The sequence below is a fragment of the Zootermopsis nevadensis genome, unplaced genomic scaffold (assembly GCF_977971745.1).
Source record: "Zootermopsis nevadensis isolate Lab colony 2312 unplaced genomic scaffold, Znev_1.0 Znev_ptg000022l, whole genome shotgun sequence".
NCBI classification, from domain to species: Eukaryota; Metazoa; Arthropoda; class Insecta; order Blattodea; family Termopsidae; genus Zootermopsis; species Zootermopsis nevadensis.
Genome location: NW_028259154.1, coordinates 1,993,498 through 2,018,807, shown reverse-complemented (window position 1 = coordinate 2,018,807; position 25,310 = coordinate 1,993,498). Strand labels below are relative to the sequence as shown.

At 37.8% G+C, this 25,310-nt stretch overlaps 2 long non-coding RNA genes across 2 annotated transcripts; one reads left to right on the top strand and one right to left on the bottom strand.

Annotated features, from left to right (window-relative positions):
• Positions 1 to 5,281: 5,281 nt before the first annotated feature.
• On the bottom strand, positions 5,282 to 10,429 carry LOC147872935 (uncharacterized). The gene is made up of 12 exons (XR_015536290.1): positions 10,289 to 10,429; positions 10,049 to 10,092; positions 9,891 to 9,967; positions 8,645 to 8,694; positions 8,506 to 8,560; positions 8,348 to 8,424; positions 7,110 to 7,159; positions 6,971 to 7,025; positions 6,813 to 6,889; positions 5,576 to 5,624; positions 5,437 to 5,491; positions 5,282 to 5,355 (listed from the first exon to the last, which is right to left on the bottom strand). It is a non-coding gene; the product is annotated as an uncharacterized LOC147872935 (long non-coding RNA).
• Positions 10,430 to 20,060: 9,631 nt separating this feature from the next.
• LOC147872934 (uncharacterized) lies at positions 20,061 to 24,219 on the top strand. Its single transcript, XR_015536294.1, has 2 exons — positions 20,061 to 21,062; positions 21,292 to 24,219. It is a non-coding gene; the product is annotated as an uncharacterized LOC147872934 (long non-coding RNA).
• Positions 24,220 to 25,310: the final 1,091 nt, after the last annotated feature.

Here is a 25,310-nt window from a genome sequence, read left to right as displayed (position 1 = left end):
ATTACGTATGTCTCGTTAACGCGAATTTGCTCCAATGACATCGATGAATCGGAGAAAACATTCGTGAAATGGAAACTTTTGCATATGGGAGTTTGCTCATATGCAATTTCATTCCAGGCCCTTTAAACTATCACAGGACTAATTTAATCTCTGCGGAGGAACCGAGGTTATTTTTACCACGCGATTTTAAACTGGCCGGCTTCTCAAATGAATGCAACTATCGCATAACAGCACAGATGACTGTACACATCAATTGCATTAAAGACCCGCAGTCAATCGCGGACCAACGAACTGCCGATTGTAAGCGTGTAAAATATATTTCTTAAATTCCCTTCATTTTATTAAATTATTTCAGACCGTTACCGCAATGCCATTGTATTACTCATCAACGTTTCCGTGCTGGGAACCCACGTCATTGACTTCCCATTCATTTACATAGTAAAAGAGTTTCAATTTACTCCGACTCTGATTACGACATTCCGTAAAGCAACGCATCAAGGCGAAAATCGAGGCCTACACGCAATAGCATTCTAATCTTCATAAAAATTTAACGTACTAACTGACAAATGTGAAAAAACTGAAGGAAGCTATAAACCTACGTGCCGTTAGCACATATGCATCAAAGGGCTTAGACGCACCAAAATAGAAAAGATGACAAGGAATCAAGAAAACTCACCAATTCAAATGACACCAATTAACTCTGCCCCCTAGGTACGGCTGTGGCAATGGTCGTATTCAGGTTCTTGAAAATCCCTGAAAAAGATAAATGAGATCCACTTAACAACAACAACATAATTGCAGTATTCATAATAATAAATTCAAGTGAGATCTCACCTATTAAGATAACATGATGTATCTGCGACCCCGCGTTTTGGCTCTGTTGGAAATCCTGAAAAAAATAAACGAGGTCGAATTAACAACAACAACAACATAATTGCAGTTTTCATAATAATAATTTGAAGTAAAAGCTCACCTATTAAGATATGTATCTGCGACCCAGCGTTTCGGCGCTGTTGGAAATCCTGAAAAACAAAAACAAAATATTAATGTGCTCCAGCCAACATCATTGTAGCTTTAATAATAATTTCAAGCACAATCTGCCAAATAAGGAAAGACTAAAGCAAAGGTATAGAGTTAAGTACTGCTACCACCTACACAACAGGGCCTTGTCGTTCGACAAGCAAAAGTAGACAATTCATACCAGTAGTAAAGACCTACAACAAGATACAAAGTTTTCCTACTACCAGCAAGTATGCGTCAACTGAAATCGAGAGATGCCCAAAACTCAAGAAAAGTGCTGGTCAGGTTTATCCAAGTCCTGAAAAACTAAGACGCAAGTTACTGTTAACACACAGGTGGACCTCGATTTGCGCGGATTCAGAACAACCCAATTTTGAAACCAAAAAGTCAAAAAGTGAAACAAATATATTTTACTATTATTTAGAACATTTTACAATGTTTCTCGTACCGATTCTTATACTAAATCGTAATTCTTACATCGCTCATTTCGAATGAAAATTATAAATACAGTCCTCTCTACAATTACGTATGTCTCGTTAACGTGAATTTGCTCCAATGACATCGATGAATCGGAAAAAACATTCGTGAAATGGAAACTTTTGCATATGCGACTTTGCTCATATGCAATTTCATTCCAGGCCCTTTAAACTATCAAAGGACTAATTTAATCTCTGCGGAGGTACCGAGGTTAATTTTACCACGCGATTTTCAACTGGCCGGCATCTCAAATGAATGCAACTATCGCATAACAGCACAGATGACTGTACACATCAATTGCATTAAAGACCCGCAGTCAATCGCGGACCAACGAACTGCCGATTGTAAGCGTGTAAAATATATTTCTTAAATTCCCTTCATTTTATTAAATTATTTCAGACCGTTACCGCAATGCCATTGTATTACTCATCAATGTTTCCGTGATGGGAACCCACGTCATTGACTTCCCATTCATTTACATAACAAAAGGGTTTCAATTTACTCCGACTCTGATTACGACATTCCGTAAAGCAACGCATCAAGGCGAAAATCGAGGCCTACACGCAATAGCATTCTAATCTTCATAAAAATTTAACGTACTAACTGACAAATGTGAAAAAACTGAAGGAAGCTATAAACCTACGTGCTCTTAGCACATATGCATCAAAGGACTTAGACTTAGGAAAATAGAAAAGATGACCAGTAATCAAGAAAACTCACCAATTCAAATGACACCAATTAACTCTGCAACCTAGGTACGGCTGTGGCAATGGTCGTATTCAGGTTCTTGAAAATCCCTGAAAAAGATAAATGAGGTCCACTTTACAACAACAACATAATTGCAGTTTTCATAATAATAAATTGAAGTGAGATCTCACCTATTAAGATAAGATGATGTATCTGCGACCCCGTGTTTTGGCTCTGTTGGAAATCCTGAAAAAAATAAACGAGGTCGAATTAACAACAACAACAACATAATTGCAGTTTTCATAATAATAATTTGAAGTAAAAGCTCACCTATTAAGATGATGTATCTGCGACCCAGCGTTTCAGCAGTGTTGGAAATCCTGAAAAACAAAAACAAAAAATTAACGTGCTCCAGCCAACATCATTGTAGCTTTAATAATAATTTCAAGTACAATCTGCCAAATAAGGAAAGACTAAAGCAAAGGTATAGAGTTAAGTACTGCTACCACCTACACAACAGGGCCTTGTCGTTCGACAAGCAAAAGTAGACAATTCATACCAGTAGTAAAGACCTACAACAAGATACAAAGTTTTCCTACTACCAGCAAGTATGCGTCAACTGAAATCGAGAGATGCCCAAAACTCAAGAAAAGTGCTGGTCAGGTTTATCCAAGTCCTGAAAAACTAAGACGCAAGTTACTGTTAACACACAGGTGGACCTCGATTTGCGCGGATTCAGAACAACGCCAATTTTGAAACCAAAAAGTCAAAAAGTGAAAAAAATATATTTTACTATTATTTACAACATTTTACAATGTTTCTCGTACCGATTCTTATACTAAATCGTAATTCTTACATTGCTCATTTCGAATGAAAATTATAAATACAGTCCTCTCTACAATTACGTATGTCTCGTTAAAGCGAATTTGCTCCAATGACATCGATGAATCGGAAAAAACATTCGTGAAATGGAAACTTTTGCATATGCGAGTTTGCTCATATGCAATTTCATTCCAGGCCCTTTAAACTATCAAAGGACTAATTTAATCTCTGCGGAGGAACCGAGGTTATTTTTACCACGCGATTTTCAACTGGCCGGCTTCTCAAATGAATGCAACTATCGCATAACAGCAGAGATGACTGTACACATCAATTGCATTAAAGACCCGCAGTCAATCGCGGACCAACGAACTGCCGATTGTAAGCGTGTAAAATATATTTCTTAAATTCCCTTCATTTTATTAAATTATTTCAGACCGTTACCGCAATGCCATTGTATTACTCATCAACGTTTCCGTACTGGGAACCCACGTCATTGACTTCCCATTCATTTACATAATAAAAGAGTTTCAATTTACTCCGACTCTGGTTACGACATTCCGTAAAGCAACGCATCAAGGCGAAAATCGAGGCCTACACGCAATAGCATTCTAATCTTCATAAAAATTTAACGTACTAACTGACAAATGTGAAAAAACTGAAGGAAGCTATAAACCTACGTGCCGTTAGCACATATGCATCAAAGGGCTTAGACGCACGAAAATAGAAAAGATGACAAGGAATCAAGAAAACTCACCAATTCAAATGACACCAATTAACTCTGCCCCCTAGGTACGGCTGTGGCAATGGTCGTATTCAGGTTCTTGAAAATCCCTGAAAAAGATAAATGAGATCCATTTAACAACAACAACATAATTGCAGTATTCATAAGAATAAATTGAAGTGAGATCTCACCTATTAAGATAAGATGATGTATCTGCGACCCCGCGTTGGAAGTCCTGAAAAACAAAACAAAAAGAATTACGTGTTCCAGTCAACATCATTGTAGCTTTGATAATAGTCTCTAGTACAATCTGCCAAATAAGGAAATACTAAAGCAAATGTATAGACTTAAGTACTGCTACCAACTACACAACAAGAGGGCTTTGTCCTTCGACAAGAAAAAGTAGATCCCACAAAATAAAGACGACTCACCAATTAAAGAGAAATGAAACCGACGGCGGTGGACAGACATCGAAAATCCTGAAAAAAGAGTACCAATTAAAACAATATCATCATACTTTCATAATAATTTAAAGTACAATTCATACAAGTAGTAAAGACCTACAACTCCCACTACCAGCAAGTATGCATAAACTGAAATCGAGAGATGCTCAAAACCCAAGAAAACTGATGGTCAGGATTTTCGAAATCCTGAAAAACTAAGACGCAAGTTACAGTTAATACACACATAGACCTCGATTTGCGCCGATTCAGAATAACGCCAATTTTGAAACAATAAAGTCAAAAAGTGAAGAAAATATATTTTACAATTAATTAAAAACATTTTACAATGTCTCTCGTACCGATTCTTATACTAAGCCGTAATTCTTACACCGCTCATTTTGAATGAAAATTATAAATACAGTCCTCTCTACAATTACGTATGTCTCATTATCGCGAATTTGCTCCAATGACATCGATGAATCAGAAAAAACATTCGTGAAATGGAAACTTTTGCATATGCGACTTTGCTCATATGCAATTTCATTCCAGGCCCTTTAAACTATCAAAGGACTAATTTAATCTCTGCGGAGGAACCGAGGTTATTTTTACCACGCGATTTTCAACTGGCCGGCTTCTCAAATGAATGCAACTATCGCATAACAGCAGAGATGACTGTACACATCAATTGCATTAAAGACCCGCAGTCAATCGCGGACCAACGAACTGCCGATTGTAAGCGTGTAAAATATATTTCTTAAATTCCCTTCATTTTATTAAATTATTTCAGACCGTTACCGCAATGCCATTGTATTACTCATCAACGTTTCCGTGCTGGGAACCCACGTCATTGACTTCCCATTCATTTACATAGTAAAAGAGTTTCAATTTACTCCGACCCTGATTACGACATTCCGTAAAGCAACGCATCAAGGCGAAAATCGAGGCCTACACGCAATAGCATTCTAATCTTGATAAAAATTTAACGTACTAACTGACAAATGTGAAAAAACTGAAGGAAGCTATAAACCTACGTGCCGTTAGCACATATGCATCAAAGGGCTTAGACGCACGAAAATAGAAAAGATGACAAGGAATCAAGAAAACTCACCAATTCAAATGACACCAATTAACTCTGCCCCCTAGGTACGGCTGTGGCAATGGTCGTATTCAGGTTCTTGAAAATCCCTGAAAAAGATAAATGAGGTCCACTTAACAACAACAACATAATTGCAGTATTCATAATAATGAATTCAAGTGAGATCTCACCTATTAAGATAACATGATGTATCTGCGACCCCGCGTTTTGGCTCTGTTGGAAATCCTGAAAAAAATAAACGAGGTCGAATTAACAACAACAACAACATAATTGCAGTTTTCATAATAATAATTTGAAGTAAAAGCTCACCTATTAAGATATGTATCTGCGACCCAGCGTTTCGGCGCTGTTGGAAATCCTGAAAAACAAAAACAAAATATTAATGTGCTCCAGCCAACATCATTGTAGCTTTAATAATAATTTCAAGCACAATCTGCCAAATAAGGAAAGACTAAAGCAAAGGTATAGAGTTAAGTACTGCTACCACCTACACAACAGGGCCTTGTCGTTCGACAAGCAAAAGTAGACAATTCATACCAGTAGTAAAGACCTACAACAAGATACAAAGTTTTCCTACTACCAGCAAGTATGCGTCAACTGAAATTGAGAGATGCCCAAAACTCAAGAAAAGTGCTGGTCAGGTTTATCCAAGTCCTGAAAAACTAAGACGCAAGTTACTGTTAACACACAGGTGGACCTCGATTTGCGCGGATTCAGAACAACGCCAATTTTGAAACCAAAAAGTCAAAAAAATATATTTTACTATTATTTACAACATTATACAATGTTTCTCGTACCGATTCTTATACTAAATCGTAATTCTTACATCGCACATTTCGAATGAAAATTATAAATACAGTCCTCTCTACAATTACGTATGTCTCGTTAACGCGAATTTGCTCCAATGACATCGATGAATCGGAAAAAACATTCGTGAAATGGAAACTTTTGCATATGCGAGTTTGCTCATATGCAATTTCATTCCAGGCCCTTTAAACTATCAAAGGACTAATTTAATCTCTGCGGAGGAACCGAGGTTATTTTTACCACGCGATTTTCAACTGGCCGGCTTCTCAAATGAATGCAACTATCGCATAACAGCAGAGATGACTGTACACATCAATTGCATTAAAGACCCGCAGTCAATCGCGGACCAACGAACTGCCGATTGTAAGCGTGTAAAATATATTTCTTAAATTCCCTTCATTTTATTAAATTATTTCAGACCGTTACCGCAAAGCCATTGTATTACTCATCAACGTTTCCGTGCTGGGAACCCACGTCATTGACTTCCCATTCATTTACATAGTAAAAGAGTTTCAATTTACTCCGACTCTGATTACGACATTCCGTAAAGCAACGCATCAAGGCGAAAATCGAGGCCTACACGCAATAGCATTCTAATCTTCATAAAAATTTAACGTACTAACTGACAAATGTGAAAAAACTGAAGGAAGCTATAAACCTAAGTGCCGTTAGCACATATGCATCAAAGGGCTTAGACGCACGAAAATAGAAAAGATGACAAGGAATCAAGAAAACTCACCAATTCAAATGACACCAATTAACTCTGCCCCCTAGGTACGGCTGTGGCAATGGTCGTATTCAGGTTCTTGAAAATCCCTGAAAAAGATAAATGAGATCCACTTAACTACAACAACATAATTGCAGTATTCATAATAATAAATTGAAGTGAGATCTCACCTATTAAGATAAGATGATATATCTGCGACCCCGCGTTTTGGCTGTGTTGGAAAAACTGAAAAAAATAAACGAGGTCAAATTAACAACACCAACAACATAATTGCAGTTTTCATAATAATAATTTGAAGTAAAAGCTCACCTATTAAGATGATGTATCTGCGACCCAGCGTTTCGGCGGTGTTCGAAATCCTGAAAAACAAAAACAAAATATTAATGTGCTCCAGCCAACATCATTGTAGCTTTAATAATAATTTCAAGCACAATCTGCCAAATAAGGAAAGACTAAAGCAAAGGTATAGAGTTAAGTACTGCTACCACCTACACAACAAGGCCTTGTCGTTCGACAAGCAAAAGTAGACAATTCATACAAGTAGTATAGACCTAAAACAAGATACAAAGTTTTCCTACTACCAGCAAGTATGCATCAACTGAAATCGAGAGATGCCCAAAACTCAAGAAAATTGCTGGTCAGGTTTATCCAAGTCCTGAAAAACTAAGACGCAAGTTACTGTTAACACACAGGTGGACCTCGATTTGCGCGGATTCAGAACAACGCCAATTTTGAAACCAAAAAGTCAAAAAAATATATTTTACTATTATTTACAACATTTTACAATGTTTCTCGTACCGATTCTTATACTAAATCGTAATTCTTACATCGCTCATTTCGAATGAAAATTATAAATACAGTCCTCTCTACAATTACGTATGTCTCGTTAACGTGAATTTGCTCCAATGACATCGATGAATCGGAAAAAACATTCGTGAAATGGAAACTTTTGCATATGCGACTTTGCTCATATGCAATTTCATTCCAGGCCCTTTAAACTATCAAAGGACTAATTTAATCTCTGCGGAGGTACCGAGGTTAATTTTACCACGCGATTTTCAACTGGCCGGCATCTCAAATGAATGCAACTATCGCATAACAGCAGAGATGACTGTACACATCAATTGCATTAAAGACCCGCAGTCAATCGCGGACCAACGAACTGCCGATTGTAAGCGTGTAAAATATATTTCTTAAATTCCCTTCATTTTATTAAATTATTTCAGACCGTTACCGCAATGCCATTGTATTACTCATCAATGTTTCCGTGATGGGAACCCACGTCATTGACTTCCCATTCATTTACATAACAAAAGGGTTTCAATTTACTCCGACTCTGATTACGACATTCCGTAAAGCAACGCATCAAGGCGAAAATCGAGGCCTACACGCAATAGCATTCTAATCTTCATAAAAATTTAACGTACTAACTGACAAATGTGAAAAAACTGAAGGAAGCTATAAACCTACGTGCTCTTAGCACATATGCATCAAAGGACTTAGACTTAGGAAAATAGAAAAGATGACCAGTAATCAAGAAAACTCACCAATTCAAATGACACCAATTAACTCTGCAACCTAGGTACGGCTGTGGCAATGGTCGTATTCAGGTTCTTGAAAATCCCTGAAAAAGATAAATGAGGTCCACTTTACAACAACAACATAATTGCAGTTTTCATAATAATAAATTGAAGTGAGATCTCACCTATTAAGATAAGATGATGTATCTGCGACCCCGTGTTTTGGCTCTGTTGGAAATCCTGAAAAAAATAAACGAGGTCGAATTAACAACAACAACAACATAATTGCAGTTTTCATAATAATAATTTGAAGTAAAAGCTCACCTATTAACATGATGTATCTGCGACCCAGCGTTTCAGCGGTGTTGGAAATCCTGAAAAACAAAAACAAAAAATTAACGTGCTCCAGCCAACATCATTGTAGCTTTAATAATAATTTCAAGTACAATCTGCCAAATAAGGAAAGACTAAAGCAAAGGTATAGAGTTAAGTACTGCTACCACCTACACAACAGGGCCTTGTCGTTCGACAAGCAAAAGTAGACAATTCATACCAGTAGTAAAGACCTACAACAAGATACAAAGTTTTCCTACTACCAGCAAGTATGCGTCAACTGAAATCGAGAGATGCCCAAAACTCAAGAAAAGTGCTGGTCAGGTTTATCCAAGTCCTGAAAAACTAAGACGCAAGTTACTGTTAACACACAGGTGGACCTCGATTTGCGCGGATTCAGAACAACGCCAATTTTGAAACCAAAAAGTCAAAAAGTGAAAAAAATATATTTTACTATTATTTACAACATTTTACAATGTTTCTCGTACCGATTCTTATACTAAATCGTAATTCTTACATTGCTCATTTCGAATGAAAATTATAAATACAGTCCTCTCTACAATTACGTATGTCTCGTTAAAGCGAATTTGCTCCAATGACATCGATGAATCGGAAAAAACATTCGTGAAATGGAAACTTTTGCATATGCGAGTTTGCTCATATGCAATTTCATTCCAGGCCCTTTAAACTATCAAAGGACTAATTTAATCTCTGCGGAGGAACCGAGGTTATTTTTACCACGCGATTTTCAACTGGCCGGCTTCTCAAATGAATGCAACTATCGCATAACAGCAGAGATGACTGTACACATCAATTGCATTAAAGACCCGCAGTCAATCGCGGACCAACGAACTGCCGATTGTAAGCGTGTAAAATATATTTCTTAAATTCCCTTCATTTTATTAAATTATTTCAGACCGTTACCGCAATGCCATTGTATTACTCATCAACGTTTCCGTACTGGGAACCCACATCATTGACTTCCCATTCATTTACATAATAAAAGAGTTTCAATTTACTCCGACTCTGGTTACGACATTCCGTAAAGCAACGCATCAAGGCGAAAATCGAGGCCTACACGCAATAGCATTCTAATCTTCATAAAAATTTAACGTACTAACTGACAAATGTGAAAAAACTGAAGGAAGCTATAAACCTACGTGCCGTTAGCACATATGCATCAAAGGGCTTAGACGCACGAAAATAGAAAAGATGACAAGGAATCAAGAAAACTCACCAATTCAAATGACACCAATTAACTCTGCCCCCTAGGTACGGCTGTGGCAATGGTCGTATTCAGGTTCTTGAAAATCCCTGAAAAAGATAAATGAGATCCATTTAACAACAACAACATAATTGCAGTATTCATAAGAATAAATTGAAGTGAGATCTCACCTATTAAGATAAGATGATGTATCTGCGACCCCGCGTTGGAAGTCCTGAAAAACAAAACAAAAAGAATTACGTGTTCCAGTCAACATCATTGTAGCTTTGATAATAGTCTCTAGTACAATCTGCCAAATAAGGAAATACTAAAGCAAATGTATAGACTTAAGTACTGCTACCAACTACACAACAAGAGGGCTTTGTCCTTCGACAAGAAAAAGTAGATCGCACAAAATAAAGACGACTCACCAATTAAAGAGAAATGAAACCGACGGCGGTGGACAGACATCGAAAATCCTGAAAAAAGAGTACCAATTAAAACAATATCATCATACTTTCATAATAATTTAAAGTACAATTCATACAAGTAGTAAAGACCTACAACTCCCACTACCAGCAAGTATGCATAAACTGAAATCGAGAGATGCTCAAAACCCAAGAAAACTGATGGTCAGGATTTTCGAAATCCTGAAAAACTAAGACGCAAGTTACAGTTAATACACACATAGACCTCGATTTGCGCCGATTCAGAATAACGCCAATTTTGAAACAATAAAGTCAAAAAGTGAAGAAAATATATTTTACAATTAATTAAAAACATTTTACAATGTCTCTCGTACAGATTCTTATACTAAGCCGTAATTCTTACACCGCTCATTTTGAATGAAAATTATAAATACAGTCCTCTCTACAATTACGTATGTCTCATTATCGCGAATTTGCTCCAATGACATCGATGAATCAGAAAAAACATTCGTGAAATGGAAACTTTTGCATATGCGACTTTGCTCATATGCAATTTCATTCCAGGCCCTTTAAACTATCAAAGGACTAATTTAATCTCTGCGGAGGAACCGAGGTTATTTTTACCACGCGATTTTCAACTGGCCGGCTTCTCAAATGAATGCAACTATCGCATAACAGCAGAGATGACTGTACACATCAATTGCATTAAAGACCCGCAGTCAATCGCGGACCAACGAACTGCCGATTGTAAGCGTGTAAAATATATTTCTTAAATTCCCTTCATTTTATTAAATTATTTCAGACCGTTACCGCAATGCCATTGTATTACTCATCAACGTTTCCGTGCTGGGAACCCACGTCATTGACTTCCCATTCATTTACATAGTAAAAGAGTTTCAATTTACTCCGACCCTGATTACGACATTCCGTAAAGCAACGCATCAAGGCGAAAATCGAGGCCTACACGCAATAGCATTCTAATCTTGATAAAAATTTAACGTACTAACTGACAAATGTGAAAAAACTGAAGGAAGCTATAAACCTACGTGCCGTTAGCACATATGCATCAAAGGGCTTAGACGCACGAAAATAGAAAAGATGACAAGGAATCAAGAAAACTCACCAATTCAAATGACACCAATTAACTCTGCCCCCTAGGTACGGCTGTGGCAATGGTCGTATTCAGGTTCTTGAAAATCCCTGAAAAAGATAAATGAGGTCCACTTAACAACAACAACATAATTGCAGTATTCATAATAATGAATTCAAGTGAGATCTCACCTATTAAGATAACATGATGTATCTGCGACCCCGCGTTTTGGCTCTGTTGGAAATCCTGAAAAAAATAAACGAGGTCGAATTAACAACAACAACAACATAATTGCAGTTTTCATAATAATAATTTGAAGTAAAAGCTCACCTATTAAGATATGTATCTGCGACCCAGCGTTTCGGCGCTGTTGGAAATCCTGAAAAACAAAAACAAAATATTAATGTGCTCCAGCCAACATCATTGTAGCTTTAATAATAATTTCAAGCACAATCTGCCAAATAAGGAAAGACTAAAGCAAAGGTATAGAGTTAAGTACTGCTACCACCTACACAACAGGGCCTTGTCGTTCGACAAGCAAAAGTAGACAATTCATACCAGTAGTAAAGACCTACAACAAGATACAAAGTTTTCCTACTACCAGCAAGTATGCGTCAACTGAAATTGAGAGATGCCCAAAACTCAAGAAAAGTGCTGGTCAGGTTTATCCAAGTCCTGAAAAACTAAGACGCAAGTTACTGTTAACACACAGGTGGACCTCGATTTGCGCGGATTCAGAACAACGCCAATTTTGAAACCAAAAAGTCAAAAAAATATATTTTACTATTATTTACAACATTATACAATGTTTCTCGTACCGATTCTTATACTAAATCGTAATTCTTACATCGCTCATTTCGAATGAAAATTATAAATACAGTCCTCTCTACAATTACGTATGTCTCGTTAACGCGAATTTGCTCCAATGACATCGATGAATCGGAAAAAACATTCGTGAAATGGAAACTTTTGCATATGCGAGTTTGCTCATATGCAATTTCATTCCAGGCCCTTTAAACTATCAAAGGACTAATTTAATCTCTGCGGAGGAACCGAGGTTATTTTTACCACGCGATTTTCAACTGGCCGGCTTCTCAAATGAATGCAACTATCGCATAACAGCAGAGATGACTGTACACATCAATTGCATTAAAGACCCGCAGTCAATCGCGGACCAACGAACTGCCGATTGTAAGCGTGTAAAATATATTTCTTAAATTCCCTTCATTTTATTAAATTATTTCAGACCGTTACCGCAAAGCCATTGTATTACTCATCAACGTTTCCGTGCTGGGAACCCACGTCATTGACTTCCCATTCATTTACATAGTAAAAGAGTTTCAATTTACTCCGACTCTGATTACGACATTCCGTAAAGCAACGCAATAAGGCGAAAATCGAGGCCTACACGCAATAGCATTCTAATCTTCATAAAAATTTAACGTACTAACTGACAAATGTGAAAAAACTGAAGGAAGCTATAAACCTACGTGCCGTTAGCACATATGCATCAAAGGGCTTAGACGCACGAAAATAGAAAAGATGACAAGGAATCAAGAAAACTCACCAATTCAAATGACACCAATTAACTCTGCCCCCTAGGTACGGCTGTGGCAATGGTCGTATTCAGGTTCTTGAAAATCCCTGAAAAAGATAAATGAGATCCACTTAACTACAACAACATAATTGCAGTATTCATAATAATAAATTGAAGTGAGATCTCACCTATTAAGATAAGATGATATATCTGCGACCCCGCGTTTTGGCTGTGTTGGAAAAACTGAAAAAAATAAACGAGGTCAAATTAACAACACCAACAACATAATTGCAGTTTTCATAATAATAATTTGAAGTAAAAGCTCACCTATTAAGATGATGTATCTGCGACCCAGCGTTTCGGCGGTGTTCGAAATCCTGAAAAACAAAAACAAAATATTAATGTGCTCCAGCCAACATCATTGTAGCTTTAATAATAATTTCAAGCACAATCTGCCAAATAAGGAAAGACTAAAGCAAAGGTATAGAGTTAAGTACTGCTACCACCTACACAACAAGGCCTTGTCGTTCGACAAGCAAAAGTAGACAATTCATACAAGTAGTATAGACCTAAAACAAGATACAAAGTTTTCCTACTACCAGCAAGTATGCATCAACTGAAATCGAGAGATGCCCAAAACTCAAGAAAATTGCTGGTCAGGTTTATCCAAGTCCTGAAAAACTAAGACGCAAGTTACTGTTAACACACAGGTGGACCTCGATTTGCGCGGATTCAGAACAACGCCAATTTTGAAACCAAAAAGTCAAAAAAATATATTTTACTATTATTTACAACATTTTACAATGTTTCTCGTACCGATTCTTATACTAAATCGTAATTCTTACATCGCTCATTTCGAATGAAAATTATAAATACAGTCCTCTCTACAATTACGTATGTCTCGTTAACGCGAATTTGCTCCAATGACATCGATGAATCGGAAAAAACATTCGTGAAACGGAAACTTTTGCATATGCGAGTTTGCTCATATGCAATTTCATTCCAGGCCCTTTAAACTATCAAAGGACTAATTTAATCTCTGCGGAGGAACCGAGGTTATTTTTACCACGCGATTTTCAACTGGCCGGCTTCTCAAATGAATGCAACTATCGCATAACAGCAGAGATGACTGTACACATCAATTGCATTAAAGACCCGCAGTCAATCGCGGACCAACGAACTGCCGATTGTAAGCGTGTAAAATATATTTCTTAAATTCCCTTCATTTTATTAAATTATTTCAGACCGTTACCGCAATGCCATTGTATTACTCATCAACGTTTCCGTGCTGGGAACCCACGTCATTGACTTCCCATTCATTTACATAATAAAAGAGTTTCAATTTACTCCGACTCTGATTACGACATTCCGTAAAGCAACGCATCAAGGCGAAAATCGAGGCCTACACGCAATAGCATTCTAATCTTCATAAAAATTTAACGTACTAACTGACAAATGTGAAAAAACTGAAGGAAGCTATAAACCTACGTGCCATTAGCACATATGCATCAAAGGGCTTAGACGCACGAAAATAGAAGAGATGACAAGGAATCAAGAAAACTCACCAATTCAAATGACACCAATTAACTCTGCCCCCTAGGTACGGCTGTGGCAATGGTCGTATTCAGGTTCTTGAAAATCCCTGAAAAAGATAAATGAGATCCACTTAACAACAACAACATAATTGCAGTATTCATAATAATAAATTGAAGTGAGATCTCACCTATTAAGATAAGATGATGTATCTGCGACCCCGTGTTTTGGCTGTTGGAAATCCTGAAAAAAATAAAAGAGGTCGAATTAACAACAACAACAACATAATTGCAGTTTTCATAATAATAATTTGAAGTAAAAGCTCACCTATTAAGATGATGTATCTGCGACCCAGCGTTTCGGCGCTGTTGGAAATCCTGAAAAACAAAAACAAAATATTAATGTGCTCCAGCCAACATCATTGTAGCTTTAATAATAATTTCAAGCACAATCTGCCAAATAAGGAAAGACTAAAGCAAAGGTATAGAGTTAAGTACTGCTACCACCTACACAACAAGGCCTTGTCGTTCGACAAGCAAAAGTAGACAATTCATACCAGTAGTAAAGACCTACAACAAGATACAAAGTTTTCCTACTACCAGCAAGTATGCGTCAACTGAAATCGAGAGATGCCCAAAACTCAAGAAAAGTGCTGGTCAGGTTTATCCAAGTCCTGAAAAACTAAGACGCAAGTTACTGTTAACACACAGGTGGACCTCGATTTGCGCGGATTCAGAACAACGCCAATTTTGAAACCAAAAAGTCAAAAAAATATATTTTACTATTATTTACAACATTTTACAATGTTTCTCGTACCGATTCTTATACTAAATCGTAATTCTTACATCGCTCATTTCGAATGAAAATTATAAATACAGTCCTCTCTACAATTACGTATGTCTCGTTAACGCGAATTTGCTCCAATGACATCGATGAATCGGAAAAAACATTCGTGAAATGGAAACTTTTGCATATGCGACTTTGCTCATATGCAATTTCATTCCAGGCCCTTTAAACTATCAAAGGACTAATTTAATCTCTGCGGAGGAACCGAGGTTATTTTTACCACGCGATTTTCAACTGGCCGGCTTCTCAAATGAATGCAACTATCGCATAACAGCAGAGATGACTGTACACATCAATTGCATTAAAGACCCGCAGTCAATCGCGGACCAACGAACTGCCGATTGTAAGCGTGTAAAATATATTACTTAAATTCCCTTCATTTTATTAAATTATTTCAGACCGTTACCGCAATGCCATTGTATTACTCATCAATGTTTCCGTGCTGGGAACCCACGTCATTGACTTCCCATTCATTTACATAATAAAAGGGTTTCAATTTACTCCGACTCTGATTACGACATTCCGTAAAGCAACACATCAAGGCGAAAATCGAGGCCTACACGCAATAGCATTCTAATCTTGATAAAAATTTAACGTACTAACTGACAAATGTGAAAAAACTGAAGGAAGCTATAAACCTACGTGCCGTTAGCACATATGCATCAAAGGGCTTAGACGCACGAAAATAGAAAAGATGACAAGGAATCAAGAAAACTCACCAATTCAAATGACACCAATTAACTCTGCCCCCTAGGTACGGCTGTGGCAATGGTCGTATTCAGGTTCTTGAAAATCCCTGAAAAAGATAAATGAGATCCACTTAACAACAACAACATAATTGCAGTATTCATAATAATAAATTGAAGTGAGATCTCACCTATTAAGATAAGATGATGTATCTGCGACCCCGCGTTTTGGCTGTGTTGGAAATCCTGAAAAAAATAAACGAGGTCAAATTAACAACAACAACAACATAATTGCAGTTTTCATAATAATAATTTGAAGTAAAAGCTCACCTATTAAGATGATGTATCTGCGACCCAACGTTTCGGCGGTGTTGGAAATCCTGAAAAACAAAAACAAAATATTAATGTGCTCCAGCCAACATCATTGTAGCTTTAATAATAATTTCAAGCACAATCTGCCAAATAAGGAAAGACTAAAGCAAAGGTATAGAGTTAAGTACTGCTACCACCTACACAACAAGGCCTTGTCGTTCGACAAGCAAAAGTAGACAATTCATACCAGTAGTAAAAACCTAAAACAAGATACAAAGTTTTCCTACTACCAGCAAGTATGCGTCAACTGAAATCGAGAGATGCCCAAAACTCAAGAAAAGTGCTGGTCAGGTTTATCCAAGTCCTGAAAAACTAAGACGCAAGTTACTGTTAACACACAGGTGGACCTCGATTTGCGCGGATTCAGAACAACGCCAATTTTGAAACCAAAAAGTCAAAAAGTGAAAAAAATATATTTTACTATTATTTACAACATTTTACAATGTTTCTCGTACCGATTCTTATACTAAATCGTAATTCTTACATCGCTCATTTCGAATGAAAATTATAAATACAGTCCTCTCTACAATTACGTATGTCTCGTTAACGCGAATTTGCTCCAATGACATCGATGAATCGGAAAAAACATTCGTGAAATGGAAACTTTTGCATATGCGACTTTGCTCATATGCAATTTCATTCCAGGCCCTTTAAACTATCAAAGGACTAATTTAATCTCTGCGGAGGTACCGAGGTTAATTTTACCACGCGATTTTCAACTGGCCGGCATCTCAAATGAATGCAACTATCGCATAACAGCAGAGATGACTGTACACATCAATTGCATTAAAGACCCGCAGTCAATCGCGGACCAACGAACTGCCGATTGTAAGCGTGTAAAATATATTACTTAAATTCCCTTCATTTTATTAAATTATTTCAGACCGTTACCGCAATGCCATTGTATTACTCATCAATGTTTCCGTGATGGGAACCCACGTCATTGACTTCCCATTCATTTACATAACAAAAGGGTTTCAATTTACTCCGACTCTGATTACGACATTCCGTAAAGCAACGCATCAAGGCGAAAATCGAGGCCTACACGCAATAGCATTCTAATCTTCATAAAAATTTAACGTACTAACTGACAAATGTGAAAAAACTGAAGGAAGCTATAAACCTAAGTGCTCTTAGCACATATGCATCAAAGGACTTAGACTTAGGAAAATAGAAAAGATGACCAGTAATCAAGAAAACTCACCAATTCAAATGACACCAATTAACTCTGCAACCTAGGTACGGCTGTGGCAATGGTCGTATTCAGGTTCTTGAAAATCCCTGAAAAAGATAAATGAGGTCCACTTTACAACAACAACATAATTGCAGTTTTCATAATAATGAATTGAAGTGAGATCTCACCTATTAAGATAAGATGATGTATCTGCGACCCCGTGTTTTGGCTCTGTTGGAAATCCTGAAAAAAATAAACGAGGTCGAATTAACAACAACAACAACATAATTGCAGTTTTCATAATAATAATTTGAAGTAAAAGCTCACCTATTAAGATGATGTATCTGCGACCCAGCGTTTCGGCGGTGTTGGAAATCCTGAAAAACAAAAACAAAAAATTAACGTGCTCCAGCCAACATCATTGTAGCTTTAATAATAATTTCAAGTACAATCTGCCAAATAAGGAAAGACTAAAGCAAAGGTATAGAGTTAAGTACTGCTACCACCTACACAACAGGGCCTTGTCGTTCGACAAGCAAAAGTAGACAATTCATACCAGTAGTAAAGACCTACAACAAGATACAAAGTTTTCCTACTACCAGCAAGTATGCGTCAACTGAAATCGAGAGATGCCCAAAACTCAAGAAAAGTGCTGGTCAGGTTTATCCAAGTCCTGAAAAACTAAGACGCAAGTTACTGTTAACACACAGGTGGACCTCGATTTGCGCGGATTCAGAACAACGCCAATTTTGAAACCAAAAAGTCAAAAAGTGAAAAAAATATATTTTACTATTATTTACAACATTTTACAATGTTTCTCGTACCGATTCTTATACTAAATCGTAATTCTTACATTGCTCATTTCGAATGAAAATTATAAATACAGTCCTCTCTACAATTACGTATGTCTCGTTAAAGCGAATTTGCTCCAATGACATCGATGAATCGGAAAAAACATTCGTGAAATGGAAACTTTTGCATATGCGACTTTGCTCATATGCAATTTCATTCCAGGCCCTTTAAACTATCAAAGGACTAATTTAATCTCTGCGGAGGAACCGAGGTTATTTTTACCACGCGATTTTCAACTGGCCGGCTTCTCAAATGAATGCAACTATCGCATAACAGCAGAGATGACTGTACACATCAATTGCATTAAAGACCCGCAGTCAATCGCGGACCAACGAACTGCCGATTGTAAGCGTGTAAAATATATTTCTTAAATTCCCTTCATTTTATTAAATTATTTCAGACCGTTACCGCAATGCCATTGTATTACTCATCAACGTTTCCGTGCTGGGAACCCACGTCATTGACTTCCCATTCATTTACATAATAAAAGAGTTTCAATTTACTCCGACTCTGGTTACGACATTCCGTAAAGCAACGCATCAAGGCGAAAATCGAGGCCTACACGCAATAGCATTCTAATCTTCATAAAAATTTAACGTACTAACTGACAAATGTGAAAAAACTGAAGGAAGCTATAAACCTACGTGCTCTTAGCACATATGCATCAAAGGACTTAGACTTAGGAAAATAGAAAAGATGACCAGTAATCAAGAAAACTCACCAATTCAAATGACACCAATTAACTCTGCCCCCTAGGTACGGCTGTGGCAATGGTCGTATTCAGGTTCTTGAAAATCCCTGAAAAAGATAAATGAGATCCACTTAACAACAACAACATAATTGCAGTATTCATAATAATAAATTGAAGTGAGATCTCACCTATTAAGATAAGATGATGTATCTGCGACCCCGCGTTTTGGCTCTGTTGGAAATCCTGAAAAAAATAAACGAGGTCGAATTAACAACAACAACAACATAATTGCAGTTTTCATAATAATAATTTGAAGTAAAAGCTCACCTATTAACATGATGTATCTGCGACCCAGCGTTTCAACGGTGTTGGAAATCCTGAAAAACAAAAACAAAAAATTAACGTGCTCCAGCCAACATCATTGTAGCTTTAATAATAATTTCAAGTACAATCTGCCAAATAAGGAAAGACTAAAGCAAAGGTATAGAGTTAAGTACTGCTACCACCTACACAACAGGGCCTTGTCGTTCGACAAGCAAAAGTAGACAATTCATACCAGTAGTATAGACCTAAAACAAGATACAAAGTTTTCCTACTACCAGCAAGTATGCGTCAACTGAAATCGAGAGATGCCCAAAACTCAAGAAAATTGCTGGTCAGGTTTATCCAAGTCCTGAAAAACTAAGACGCAAGTTACTGTTAACACACAGGTGGACCTCGATTTGCGCGGATTCAGAACAACGCCAATTTTGAAACCAAAAAGTCAAAAAGTGAAAAAAATATATTTTACTATTATTTACAACATTTTACAATGTTTCTCGTACCGATTCTTATACTAAATCGTAATTCTTACATCGCTCATTTCGAATGAAAATTATAAATACAGTCCTCTCTACAATTGCGTATGTCTCGTTAACGCGAATTTGCTCCAATGACATCGATGAATCGGAAAAAACATTCGTGAAATGGAAACTTTTGCATATGCGACTTTGCTCATATGCAATTTCATTCCAGGCCCTTTAAACTATCAAAGGACTAATTTAATCTCTGCGGAGGAACCGAGGTTATTTTTACCACGCGATTTTCAACTGGCCGGCTTCTCAAATGAATGCAACTATCGCATAACAGCAGAGATGACTACACATCAATTGCATTAAAGACCCGCAGTCAATCGCGGACCAACGAACTGCCGATTGTAAGCGTGTAAAATATATTTCTTAAATTCCCTCTCAGGGATTATACGGGGACTGTGATAGTTGGAGCGGCCGTGCGCCAAGGACGTGAAATCTGTGCGGATGATCAACTGCAGACCACACCGAAGTCACCTTGGAGACGTTTCACCTTTTATTTCCTTTGGAGACACTTTTGTACAATAAGTTATTCTGATTGTAGGGCAGCGCGATGATTCGACTGTGGTATTTATAATTGTAAGAATCGAGCAGAAACTGTCTGTTTGCCTTGAAGAACCGAACTTTCAGAGAGCGAGCACCAACGCAATCCCGCAACGTAACTGTTCTTGAATTTTGAATTGAATACGACAATCAGATTCGCCCCCCAAAAAGTCACTTATGACGTCGGAAACGTTCCGAACAGCCACATTCGAATTCCATTGGTCCGAGTCGTAGGGGAGCAGCGGTCATCTGGCGATCGTCACTCCACACCTTCTAGGGCGCCCCAAACCAACGGTCACTAAACCGAATGTCGGGGGAAGAGACTTTCACACGCCAGGACGGCGCCACTCTCTTTCCCAACGTGATACATTGGACAAAGCCAAAACTTAATAAAATCACTCAAATTTTGATGAAGTGAGGTTTACCAAGGATTATCTAATCACACCTCCTTCGTTCATATAACCCAGATTAATATGCCAAAGCCTGGTTTACCCCTCATCTCAAGTTTCAGTCCGTTCGGGAATTGAACCACGGACCTGGACTGGCACACCAGGAATCAAGAAAACTCACCAATTCAAATGACACCAATTAACTCTGCCCCCTAGGTATGGCGGTGGCAATGGCGGTATTCAGGTTGTCGAAAATCCTGAAAAAAGAGTACCAATTAAAACAATATTATTGTAGTTTCATAATAATTTAAAGTACAATCCAGACAAGTAGTAAAGACCTACAACTCCCACTACCAGCAAGTATGCATCAACTGAAATCGAGAGAGGCCCAAAACTCAAGAAAACTCACCTTTACCGAGGAGACCACCTGACACCGTCCCCCTAGGTACGGCGGTGTTAGTGGTAGAGTCCCGTTGTCAGAAACCTGAATTTAATGTACAATCTGCCAATAACAAGGACCGTGTAAAAAATCAATTGACTCTAATAACCGAAGATTTACAAATTTTCAAATTACCGTTGACCAGAACAGCACAAGCTGAGACGCAATTTCAAACCGTCCCATTAGCAGCCCAATTTAACACACCTGAAGCCTGTACAATGTTAATTTATTACAAAATAATTAATAAGTAAATAAAAGAAAAAATTATAAAATTAATACCACAAAATAAAATACAGTCAGCACAGGAAATGAATGAATATTGTTTAAAAAGCTGACTGACATCAGTAAGCAAAGTACGATCTTTGTTAATGATGTTGATGCTCCTACAGACTGCATCTGGCAGAGGGACTGGCCTTGAAATTGCGTTGTACAGTAAAGGTAGAGTAGTCTCTGATAGACCTAGTGGGTACGCAGAGACTAACTGTATCAACAAAAGATGAGCAAATAATTTTGCCTTTAAAAACATTAACGAGGAAAAGCGCATCCAAAAGCCTCCTCCTTAAATGAAACGATAAAAAATTTAATCTGACTAATATTTCATAATTATAGGCACACACGCCATTAAAGAATCTAGTGTAACATAGAGCTACAAATTTCCTTTGAATCCTTTCCAATTTAAAGGAATCAGAATTAGTAACAGAGTTCCAAACAACGGATGCATACTCAATTTTTGATCGGACTAAAGTTCTGTACAAAACCAAAATTCTATCAACAGTGGAGAAGGAAGAAGTAATGTACCGAATCAAACCTAGCATTTTTAAGCTTTGTGATAATATATAGTTGATGTGCTGATGAAAATAAAGCTTACAGTCCAATAGAACACCGAGATCTTTAACACAATGGGGGCGTGCCACCAGGTTGTTACACAATTTATAATTAAAGTAAATACTGTTTGTCTTTCGGGTGAATGATATAGCAGTCGTTTTACTCAAATTAAGTTGCGTTCCATTCCCGATAGACCAATTTTGCACTGAATGAATATCGTCCTGCAACAGTTTGCAGTCATCAACATCGCTAATACTCCGATACATCTTCAAAAGGCACTGCGAATTGTGTATGGAGTCGCAGATGTCATTAATAAATATATTAAAAAGTAAGGGGCCTAGGGTGGAACCCTGAGGCACCCCACACTTAACACGATAAGGATACGAAAGAGTTCCACATACACGAACAAAAGATTGCCTGTCAGAAAGATAACTATGGAACCAATCAACATAAGTGGGTGATAGTCCAAAGTTTCTAAGTTTCCCAAGAAGAATACTATGAGGGACTAAGTCAAATGCTTTAGTAAGATCAAAGTAAACAGAATCTGTTTGTCCTTGAGTAGTCACTGTACGAAAAACGGAATTAAGGTAAGTAACCAAATTTGTTGCTGTGGAATTAAATTTACGAAAACCATGCTGTGAGGGACTTAATCTGTACTTAAAAATTTTTTGCAAATGAGCATAAACAATAAATTCAAATATTTCAGAAAAGTTATTAAGAATAGAGATGGGTCTATAATTACTACAATGGAACTGTTTCCTTTTTTAAACACGGGAACAACAGCTGTTTGTTTCCACATGGACGGAAAGGTGGCTTAAATTTAAAATATAGGTTAATAAGGGAGTAAAAATACCAGAACAACCCTTAATTACTAACGAAGGAATTCCATCTAACCCCACGCACTTTGAAGGTCTGAGGCGCTAATTTCAGCTGGAGAGATAGCAGCGGCGGGCAAAAAATCTTAAGCAAAAGCATCCGTAAGACTAACGGACCGGAAAAAAGTGTTAAAAATTGATTCAAAATGCGTAGCAAATTCATCAGCAATGTGTTTGGGCTCAGTGACAAACCGATCACCAATTTTTAGCCGAATAAAGGAATTATCTTTCTTTATGAAATCTGAAACGTATTTCCAAAAATGCTTAGGGTGAGTCTTAAGACCGTCATCAACAGACTTTAATCAGACTTAATGGGAGCCTTAACTAATTTGCGAACGTGCGCGAAGTAGGTACGTATAATGTTCATGTGCCTTGGTCTTTTTGAACCGACGTAGATAATGATTCTTTTTATTAATGCAATGTTTTAAGGTACCGGAAAACCAGATAGGAAATTTAGACTTACTAGAATGCTTGTTTGGAATAGCTAAATTTAAAGCATCAGTAACCACCGACTTGAGCTGATCTACGACGGAGTCCACAGAGGACAAATTGTAAACGCAGGACCAATCATAAGAGAATAAATAGTCAGCACGCGCGTAATTACGGGAACATCGAGAGGGCTGTGAATTGGTAGACTGAGATGTATTACTAATATCAATAACCAGGGAAGGATGAAAAATAATCAGGTTTAACCAAATCGTGACGTTGACAGAGGAAAAATTAGCAAAGACAAGATCAAGCAGATTCTTGTTTTGTTTAATGGCGAGGTTGTGCTGAGAAAGTCCATCCCCTCTAATTTTAATATAGTGATGTGAGTTAGCTTGAGGGAAGCCTTGGACCCAATCAAAACCAGGTATATTAAAATCACCCAAGAGAAGGGTTTCAATTCTTTTCCAGAGAATTAAAATAATTTTCAATAACTTTAACATCGGTGTTAGGCGAGAAATAGTGGTTTCCAACGAGTAAGTTCAAACCATCAGGAAGACGAACTTCAACCCAAACACATTCGCTGATAAATTCAAGATCGTACCTGCGTTTACAACCTCCACCTCTAGTTAAGTTGAGATCGGTTTAACCTCTGTCAGCGCGGAAAACGAGAGTCATCATGAAACAGATTGCGATTACAAAACGAATCATTAAGCCACGTCTCGGTAATGCATATAATTTTGAAATCATTAATACGGACATTATCATAAAAGTTGGTACATTCAGTACGCAAACCTCTTAACATTTTGATAAAAGATATCAATAGAATCCAAACACTTAGAACCAGACGCGGTGAGACGATCCTGACTTAATTAAGAGGTACTGATGCTTCCCCCAAGCTCCTCACAAATACTGGCCCGCGAGTCAGAGTCAGCCGTTGTTGGTACAGAAATAACAGGTGCGCCTGTCAGGGGTCAGTTTCCCATGAAAGGGAGCAATCAGGCACCCATTTGGCCATACACCGGTGTTATTTATACGGGGAAAATCCTCTCCGTTGACCGTAATGTGAAAAGATGCATAGGAATTGAATTTAGTTTTAAGCCTAGTGCAAACTAACCTTTAAAGACTTATCTACGTCAGCAGCCGTGACCTCAGGGCCTCAGACCTTCCCCTCTCTCACCCCTAACAACGGCTGTCTGCGTTGTCTAACTGTGTTGGCCGAGGTTGTCCCAGAAGATGGCTTCTTTTTATGATTTGCTGTTGTAAAACCTTCGGTGTCCACACTCGAGACTTTAGGTTTTAACCCAGCAGACAGCACATCCTTGTAGGATTCGGATCCCACGTCGGCGACAGTAGAGGCAGAACGTGGCTTTGTTTGCGGGAACATTATGAACTAAGGTGGTTGTTCCCCCACACGTAATTTTGTTAAGATGATGGTCATTGTCCTTCCGAAGTTGCTAAACATCTTCAGAAAGCTTTAGGGCCATCTGAACCAGATTTTCGACTAAGTTATGGGCGCCGACACCATTCAGCCGAACCGTCTCCAGTTGTACACTGAGCGATTCAGGGTCCTTAAATGCTGGCAAAATAAGCTCCCTGTCGGGAAGATCCGATGTGGAGGCCATCTGGTTGCACGAACAGGAGTGTTATCGTCCCTGGACGCACGAGACCCGATACGACAAGAGGATACGCCACTACTCATGTAAAAGGAACATTCAGTTTCCGAGATTTGCAAACAACAAAGATGATACCTAGAGCCACAGGGCCCACAACACCCGATAAACTTTTGTTTTTTTACATTGCGGACAGTAATCCTTGCTGGCAGCCATTCTACCGGCTGGCAGCACACCGAAACCAGCAAACGCACACAAAAATTCGCCGACACTCACAATACACGCA